Source organism: Myotis daubentonii, chromosome 2 (assembly GCF_963259705.1).
Source record: "Myotis daubentonii chromosome 2, mMyoDau2.1, whole genome shotgun sequence".
Lineage (NCBI taxonomy): Eukaryota > Metazoa > Chordata > Mammalia > Chiroptera > Vespertilionidae > Myotis > Myotis daubentonii.
Genome location: NC_081841.1, coordinates 127,510,268 through 127,519,281, shown reverse-complemented (window position 1 = coordinate 127,519,281; position 9,014 = coordinate 127,510,268).

Here is a 9,014-nt window from a genome sequence, read left to right as displayed (position 1 = left end):
TCTTGCCCTCTCTCTTCTTCTGGTACCCCTATAATTCTGATGTTGGTACGTTTGAAGTTGTCCCAGAGGCTCCTTACACTATCTTCATATTTTTGGAATCTTTTTTCTTTTTTCTTTTTCGGTTGGGTCTTTTTTGTTTCTTCGTATTTCAAATCTTTGACTTGATTCTTGGGATCCTCTTGTTTGCTGTTGGATCTCTGTATATTATTCTTTATTTCAGTCAGTGTATGCTTAATTTCTAGTTAGTCCTTTTTCATGTCCTCGAGAGTCTCACTAGATTTATCGAGGGCCTCACTAAATTTATCGGCGGTTTCCATAAAATTCTTGAAAAACCTTATAAACGTGGCCTTGAACTCTATATCCAGTCATTTGCTTTCCTCCATTTCTGTCATTTGTGACCTGTTTCTTTGTCTCCACATTTTTTATGCTTCCCTGCATTGGTAGAGTGGTTTTGTGTGCTAGGTGTCCTATAGGGCCCAGTGGCTCAGCCTCCCCAGTTACCTGAGGTGGACACTCTTGGTGTACCCCCTTGTGGGCTTTTTGCACAGTCTTATTGTAGTTATGCCTTGATTGTTGTAGGATCACTGGGAGGAATTGACCTCCAGGCCAATTGGCAGTGAGAATCAGCTGTGTCTGCAGTGGGAGAACTTCTGTGCTGAAGACACCCTTCTGGGGCAAGACTTGCTTCAGTGGGGCTTTGGTGCTCACTGAGTCTGCCCCCTGAGTGTGTCCCTTATGGATCTGAGGAGTTGTAATATGGATGGTCCCCCTCTGACCACTGGGAACACTGGCTCTTGGATCTAAGGAGGTGCTAATTTAGCCTCTGCCTGAGGTTACCCAGCAGGAGCTACGAAGAGAACTGCAGATTCCCCTTCCATTTTTGGAATTTGGAGGTACCCTGATGAGGCCCAGCTGTGAAGCAATGCAAGCTGCTGTGGGGCCTTGGGCCTTCTCTTGGAAGTTCTGGGTCTGTGGCCCCGCTGCAGTTTGTTAGGTAATTTTCAGGTTGCAAAGGGCCAGGGCATTCATATGCAAAAGCCTCTGCCACAGCCTGGGTGGGGCGGGGTCTCAGGGAATCAAAGGGCGGAGCAAGCAGCTATGGCGGATTCCCAGCCCTGCCCCAAGGGGCTGCGTGTCTCAGTGTCCTGGTAATTGCTGCAAGTTCCTCTGAGGGAAAGCCGCCCTCAAGTTCCGAGTTCTGCCTGCTGCCAGACAGTCCAGTTTCTCCCCGTATGAGTCCTGGGTCCCCAGAGACTTCCCGGAACCAGGGTTCAGAGCAGTCGGGAGCTTGTGACTCCCTCTCTATTTAAAAAGGCAGCCACGTCCTCAGGTACCAGCCCCTTTCTGCGTGCGTGAGCCTCCGTACCTCTGCACTTTACTTCCGCAGCTCCTCTGGCTCTCAGTGTGGTTTTCTTTCCTTCTAGTTGTGGAATTTCCACTCAGCCAGCTTTCCTGTAGTTCTGGATGCTGTTTGTTTTGTCTTTATGTTGTTTTTTTTGAAGTTGTTGTGTGAGGCAGCGATTTCCGGGTGTTTATCTATGCCACCATCTTAGTTTCTCGATGAATTTTTAAATCAAGAATTTTTTAAGGTCATTGAATTGATGTTCCTTATTCCTGCTTAACTTTATCTATATAATAAAAGCCTAAGTGACCATATGATGTGCACTGATGACCAGGGGACAGACGCTTAATGCAGGAGCTGCCCCCTGGTGGTCAGTGCACTCCCACAGAGGGAGTGCCACTCAGCTAGAAGCTGAGCTCATAGCTGGCAAGCACAGCAGCAGTGGCGAGAGCCTCTCTGGCCTCCACAGCAGCACTAAGGAGCAGCGAGCTAAGTGGTAAGGAACAGCGAGCAGGCAGGTGGTAAGGAGTGAGGAATTCCAGACTGCAAGAGGGCACAGGTTGGGCTGAACAACTCCTTCTCCTTCAGTGCATGAATTTCATGCACCAGGCCTCTAGTAAAGGAATATAAACTTTTTGTAAACTCTAATGATGCTAATATTACTTTTTTCTTTACAAAAAAAAAAAAGCCATAGCTCTGGTAGGTGTGCCTCATTGGTTAGAGCTCTGGCTGGCACACTGAAGGATTGTGGGTTTGATTTTCAGGCAAGGTCACATACTTGGGTTGCAGGTTCTATTCTTGGCCCCGTTCAGGGTGCATGTGGGAGGCAACCAATCAATGTGTCTTTCTTTCCATCAATGTTCCCCCCTTTCCCACTCCCCTTCCTTCCCTCCCTCCCACTCTCTCTGAAAATCAATGGAAAAAATATCATCCAGTGAAAATTAACAACCAAAGAGCCATAAAATACCGTTGAGTTTATTTTAGTTCCACATGTTAATTAGCCATGATTTCTGAAGAAATTCAGGTCAAGTTACAGGGTAATTTTCTTCTTTTTTTTTAAAAAACTGTACTTTTATTTATTTGTTATTTTTTGTTAATCCTCACCTGAGGATATTTTCCCATTGATTTTTAGGGAGAGTGGAAGAGAGAGGGGAAGACAAAGAGAAACATCGATGTGAGAGAACCACATCAATTAGTTGCCTCCTGCATGAGCTCTGACCAGGGCCCAGGCCAGGGAGGAGCTTGCAACCAAGGTATGGGCTCTTGACTGGAATCAAACCTGGGACCCTTTGGTCCACAGGACAACACTCTATCCACTGAACAAAACCATCAAAGGCCAGGGTAATTTTCTTTAGAAGTAGAAAGCAAAGTTAATTATTTGTTGAAATTATGATATCCTCCAAAAGGTAAGAGATCATTTAAAATTAAGTGTAATAAAAGAACACCTAGTTAACTAGCTATAACTTCTTATAAGCAACAACATTAAAATTACTATTAATGATTTAATAATGAGGTTTTTCCCCACTGGAGAGAAGTAAATAAAATGGAGATAGTAGTCAGAAAAATGAATGCATATTATTAGGCCTAACATTTCCGTTTGCTTCCAGTAGGTGCAAACAATATATCCTGGTAAAGTCTTATGTTTAATTCAAAGAAAGTACTTTTACCCAAAATGCCTTAAATAATATTTAAATTGGGATGAAAACTAAAACTACTCACACTTTTCCACATTTAGCATGCTGTATTTAAAATAGCTACGTATATTTGTATAATATTTTGAATGTCTATGTACTATATTGAGTTTTTATTATTAAATGTAAGAAAGTGCTACATTAAGTGTATTTTGGGATTAAGAGAGTATAAATAGTAAAAAAATTAAAAAGTATGAGAATATTCACAAAATTGTTTTAATCTTCACCCTAGGACATGCTTTCAGACAGAGAGGAAGGAAGAGGAAACAAGAGAGAGAAAAAGAGAGAGAAGCATCAAAACCAAAATCTGGGTATATGCCCTGACTGAGAATTGAACCCATTTCCTATCCACATAGAGGGAGGGCACTCCAACCAACTGAACCACACTGACCAGGGAAGTATGAGAATATTAATACAAATATATTTTATACATTTTATGTAAATTTTCATTTTATATACATAAATGAGTGTATAGACAAACTATACATTTATAAATAATAATATAAGTAGGGAGAAAAATACCAAATTTTCAAAAAGTCAGAGAGATCATATGGGAGAACACAGAAAAAAAAGGCTTCATTAAAAATGACAGTATGTGTTCTTATTTATGTAACACTAGAGGCCTGGTGCACAAAAATTTGTGCACCTGGGGGGGTCCCTCAGCCTGGCCTATGCCCTCTTGCAGTCTGGGACCCTTCAGAGGATGTCCACCTGCTGGCTTAGGCCCACTCCCTGGGGGATCGGGCCCAAGCTGGCAGTCAGACATCCCTCTGGCAGCCCGGCAGCCCTCAGGGGATGTTCACTTGCCAGCAGAGAGCAGACCTAAGCTGCAGTCAGATATCCTGAACACTGCTGAGGAGGCAGGAGAGGCTCCCACCACCACCACTGTGGTGGCAGCCATCAGCCTGGCTTGTGGCTGAGCAGAGCTCCCCATGTGGGAGCGCACTGACCACCAGGGGACAGCTCCAGCATTGAGCATATGCCCCCTGGTGGTCAGTGTGTGTCATAGTGACCAGTCATTCCCAGTCATTCTGTTGTTAGGGTCACTTTGCATATTACCCTTTTATTATATAGAATAGAGGTCTGGTGCACAGGTGGGGACCGACTGATTTGCCCTGAAGGGTGTCCTGGATCAGGGTGGGGGTCCCCCTGGGGTGCCTGGCCAGCATGGATGATGGGCTGATGGCTGTTTGCAGGCTGGTCAAGACCCCAATGAGGACCCTCACCCCATGGAGGTTTGGCCAGCCTGAGTGAGGGGCTGATGGTTGTTTTCAGTCTGCCCACAGACCCTTCAGGATGGGGGGTCCCCGCTGCGGTGCCTGGCCAGCCTGGGTGAGGGGCTGATGGCTGTTTTCAGACTGACCAAGCCCCCTGGTGACCGAAGCTCCCAGCCTTTCCTTGTTTTGTTTTGTCTTTTCTTCGTTCCAGCTCCGTGGCCATGGTGACTGGAAGCAGGTATCTGGGGTTTGTTTATCTTCTATAATTGAAACTTTGTTGCCTTGAGAGGAGGCAGCAGTTGGCTGGGAAGCTTGGCTTCTTCCATCACCAGGGCAACCAAGCCTCCTGCTTGCTCCAGCTCTGTGGCTGCCGGCCGCCATCTTGGTTGGGTTAATTTGCATATAGTCGCTCTGATTGGCTGGTGCATGTGCCTTGGGGCATAGTGAAGGTATAGTCAATTTGCATGTTTGTCTATTATTAGGTAAGACTAGAGGTCCAGTGCACAAAAATTCATGCACTTTGTCAGGGGGTGGGGGGCCCTCAGCCAGGCCTGCACCCTCTGGCACCCTGGGAGCCCTCAGAGGATGTTCAACTAATGGCTTAAGCCCGCTCCCCAGGACAGCAGACATAAGCTGGCAGTCAGACATTCCTCTGGCAGTCTGGGAGCCCTCAGGGGATGTCTGACTAACAGCTTAGCCCCGCTCCCCACACAGGTTGTGGGCCTAAGCTGTTAGTCGGACACCCTTAGCACTGCCGCGGAGGTGGGAGAAGCTCCCGCCACTGCCACTGCGCTGGCCAGCCATGAGCCAGCTTCTGGATGAGCAGCACTCCCCTTGTGGAAGCACACTGACCAGCAGGGAGCAGCTCCTGCATTGAGCATCTGCCCCCTGGTGGTCAGTGCACATCATAGCAACCAGTCATTCCCGGTTGTTCTGCCTTTAGGGTCAATTTACATATTATTCTTTTATTATATAGGATTTTCATGTGAAGGTAGAAAAATTAGACATAGACATTCTAACTATAGAAAAGTCCATGACAAATCATCAAAAATATTAGAGTTTTAAGTCTATAAAGTTTGTTATATAATGGAAAACAAACACTGAAACAAAGAAGAGACACTGGAGATATTTTTGTATAAATGATGATATTTGCTTGTTTAACTAGGAGGATATATAAAAGGATGCATCTGGCCTATTAAAAATGGATAAATCAGGGGACGAGGAAGCTGTGAAAGCTCTTAGCATTTCCTTTACACCTCTTTGTATTATTTCACTTATACAATAAACATATGCTAGTATTTTTTTCCACACTTAAATCTTTTGTTGAAGTAAAACAGAAAATTGCATAGATCATGTGTTCAGCTCAATGAAGTATCACAGAGTGAACATAACCATATTATCACCAAACTGATGAAAAAAAATTACTGTCATCTCAGAAGCCCCCCTCATGTCCCTTCTAGTCAGTACCCTCAGGATCCCATCTCTCTTACCTCTATCTCCACAGATTAGTGCCATTACTTTTCAACTTTATATAAATGAAACAATGCACTATAGACATTTTTTATATATATTTGTGCTCGGTAATTTAACTTATGTTTGTAAGATTCATCCATGTTGTTTTATGTAACAGTAGTTCATTCCTTTTTATTGCCACAAATACTCAGTTTATGCTCTACCATTGATGGGAGTTTTGTTGTTTCCAATATTAAGGTAGTAGAAATAATACGAATACTGCTGCAAAAATTCCTGTACATGTTTTTACTGGACATATGTTTTATTCCTTTGGGAATGTATCAGGGTTCTATTTGCACTGAGCAACCTTGATGTGTGAGGTAACATTCTGGACAAAGATCAGGATTGCTTACTGTTCCCTATAAAACAGCAGGCTCCCCAAGTTCAGTGTTTCTTCTCCCGGTATTGCAACCCACTGCATATGCAGGTGCCATCTGGGCTCTCTGTGTTGTGTCCAATGGAAATGGGGAATAGACATATTTCCCACTGTTCACACTATTTCCTATGCCAGGAGTAATAAAATACTTTGTCTCTGGCCCAGGTCTCTTCTACCAGCATCCTTGAAATAGTAACAGGCTAACTGATTAGCTTGTAATAAAAGTGAAATAAAATCCCAACTCCACACCCATCACTCCAAATGCTTCAGTGTATATTTTCCACAAATATAACCACAATAAAAACATCAAAATCAGGGAAATAACATTGAAAAATTACTGTCTGTGTAGATTGACTGGCTCAACACCACCAAATCCTTTGAGGACAGCCACCAGCACAAGCTGTGAGACAAGGAAGGGGGTGATGAATTCCGAAGAGTCGCCCACGGGCCTTATAGGGAACAGTGTGATCTGGCTGGGGCTACCGCGGCTACTGCATTCCCTTCATCCTAACGCATTCCTTTCATCATAGGTCAGCTGGCCAGGATGTACCAGGGCAGCTGCTCTGGCTCTGGCTCTGGCTCTGGCTCTGGCTCTGGCTCTGGGTGCAGCTGTCTGACACTCCAGGACCCTCAGAACCATTGTGACAGGGCGGCCCCTGGCGCTGGTGTAGAGGAGGTCTTGTACAAGTGGGTGTGTGTAGGGCAGTAGAAGGTGTGCATGCTGAGCCTGCCGATGGGGGCAGCCCAGGCTGCGTGAGCTGCCAGTGTCTGCTCTCCTGGCATTGCTAAATCCACCCTGAAGTCCCCATAGAACCTTTGTGCCCCCGCCATGGCACTGGCACAAGGCGGGAGGGGGAAAGGGAGCCTTTGAAGGGAAGAGGTGCAGACGAAGGAGGGCGGAGCAAATGAAGAAAGGAAATCCCTGGGAAGCCCGGTCCCCCCAGAGACAGGGGATCCAGGTGCCGCAGATTCTCCCACAGATACTTTGCACAGCCTGTCCCAGATGCTACCAGCACCCCATCTGTTTACTCTCCTCCCAGCCCTTTCCTGGCCTGTCCACACAGGTTGAGTCACAGTAAATTATTTGATGGTCTTGAAAAAAGAAGTACTCAGATCCGTCCAAGTTTCCTAAAGACAAGAATCACAGATGCCTTTCTTATCACTTCTTTATATTCTTCTCAGTCTTGAACAATTTCTCAACCTTTCCTAACTTTTATGGCTGACACTTTTGAAGAGTATAGGTCAGCCATTTTATAGAATGTCCCTCAATTTCACTGCTGAGCTGTTTCCTCATAAGGAGATTCAGTATGCAATATTGGTAGGGATACCACTGTAATTGATCCTGGGTTCTCTTTGCATCTTATCAGGCAGTGCAGAAGTTTATTTTGTCTAATTTCTGATGATATTCACCCTGGTCATTTGATTAAGGTGGTGTCTGCCAGGATTCTTCACTGTAAAGTTGCACCTTTTTTTTATTTCTAGTTAATGTGTTTCATGGGAAGTAATTTGAAACTATTTAAATATCCCATTTCTCATCAAACTTTAAACTTAGTTGTTTAGGACTTATAGTTTCCCATTTTATTCAATGAGTCACAATTCATTACTATTATTATTTATTTTTATGCTCAAATTGTCCCAGACTTTGCCAGTAGGAGGCCATCCAAAGTGGCTTCTGTGTCCTTTTTAAACAATTTCACCAATTATTTGCTTACATTCTGTCATAATAACATATTCCAGGCTCATTTCATGCTTTTGGTGCTTACATATCCATCCACACATTCTGAAAACCATGAGTTCACATCAATCCTTCTATTTCCTATCAACACCTCAGGATTCATTTTCATTTTCTTCCTTTCTGATTGTAATTCCCTTCTTAAACAATAGGAAACTTGGCTTCCATTATCCCTAAATTAGTTACTTATTTGTTCAATCACCTCTATGTAAGCTAGTAGAACCAGCCCCCCCCCCCCCCCCGCCCAAAATGGACAGGCAACTCACATAAGGGAATATCTAATTGTCAATACGCATAGGGAAAGGTACTCAATATCATTAATAATTCAAAAATGCAAATTAAAACCACAATAAAAATCTCACTAATACCCAAGTGGAGTTAGGATGGAGAACATAATATTACATTATACTAGTCATCTATAAATTGGTATAACTACTTTGAAAAAGATTTTGGACTTCTTTACAAAAATATGATAGAACAATTCTTCTACTAAAGTACATTCAAAGAGAATATCTATAATATATGAAAAGGAATATTAATAGTAACATTATTTGAAATGAAAACTACCTGAAAGTCCATAAAACTCTGAATACATGAATAAATTGTAGTATGTTCATATAAAGAAATGTCATATTGCAATGAACATGAACAAACTGCAAGAGACACCTAACAATATAGACTAATCTCGCAAACATACATTGAGCAAAAGAATGACCTTAAATGATGGTGTTATATGAGGTTTAAGAAAAAGCACCAGGCAGAACTAAACAATGTTGTTAGAATAGTGATGCCTACAGAGGTGAGAGAAAAACCTCTCTTCAAGAAAGGGCTGAGGAGACATTTCTAGAATGCCAGAATATTCTGTCTGTTGGCTTAGAGCTGCTTTGTAATTTTTTGTTAATCTTTACTTATACCTTCAGCTCTGGCTCTGGCTGCAGCTGTCTGGCACTCCACGACCCTCAGAACCATTGTGACATGGCGGCCCCTGGCGCTGGTGTAGAAGAGGTCTTCTACAAGCGGGTGTGTGTAGGGCAGTAGAAGGTGTGCATGCTGAGCCTGCCGGACGGGGGAGTTAGTAACTAAAAAAACTGTTTTTTTCCAGACTATCCCTTTGCTAATCAGTTAGCCTGTTACTATTTCAAGG